Genomic DNA, 1070 nt, shown 5'->3' with positions numbered 1-1070 from the left:
GTGAAGCGCGCGCCCCGTGACGCTGTCAACCCATCCGACACGCCAGTGCTTTGGGCTGCTCTGCTCGGCGCCAAAAAATAAAAGTGGGGGAGTATAAGCCCCTCACCCCGCAGTTGGCGGCGACGTAATGGGAACAGCCGCTTCCAGCTACAGTGATCAGGACATACTCCCGGGGTTTGTCTGACGGTTGACGCGTGCGTTGGATAAAATACTGACCCACCACAGGCCCAGGTTTGAAGTTTGAAGGTTTGAAGTCCATTAAAAATTTGCAGGACTGAGAAAAATATCAGGTTGACAGAGATTCGAACCGCCGGCCTCTGAGGCTCTGTGCGAGCGACCTATCGCCTGACGTGAGCCGTGCAGACCAGATCCGACGAGCGGACGCCTCGGCACTCAGTACACCCCTAGTCACTTCGGCCGAGTGAATACGGCGCTAGGTTTTCAGCAGAAGGGCAGCCGTCTCAGTACGACTCGGTACGACGCCCACTCACTTCCAACTTGCAGCCACGGTTTTGTCCGGCCACACGCGCGCTTGTGATAAATTTGTCGTTTTTTGACGACAGAAAAACACAAGCTGCTCGCGTCCCCGCTTGCGGTCCCCTGTGACGCGAGGCTGTCACGGCTGGTCACGGCCCTATTTTAAAGACACCTCTTGCCGATGGTGATGCCTCGCAATCATTTCCTTTTTATGGGCACGGAAGTGCCATAGGACGAAGTCAAGCGACCGAGTGTGTAGCACGATTAGCACCTGGTGGACCACCTACCGTTTCAGCGTCGGTGCAGCTTGGGCTGCCTATTCTCCAGGCGCTTCGCCGCTAGCGTCCGACAGGTCTGCTACGACTTTGCAACATCTCTGACAATGGCGCCTTAGAGTGGAGAGTAGGCAACTCGTCCGCATCAGTGTATGCGGCGCAGTATGCCTACTGGACCCTGGTCGGAGTCTCAGAATTCTCACATAGAAATAACATAGCTCATATAAGAACATATTCTTATATGTGATATCTTAGAACCATTTAACATATCTGATCTGAGTCGTTAGCTCTTACATAATCGAAGAAATTAAAATATGA

This window comes from Frankliniella occidentalis, unplaced genomic scaffold, assembly GCF_000697945.3.
Source record: "Frankliniella occidentalis isolate FOCC.00 unplaced genomic scaffold, Focc_3.1 Scaffold67, whole genome shotgun sequence".
In the NCBI taxonomy this organism is placed as follows: Eukaryota; Metazoa; Arthropoda; class Insecta; order Thysanoptera; family Thripidae; genus Frankliniella; species Frankliniella occidentalis.
Note: the sequence above shows the minus strand (reverse complement) of the source record.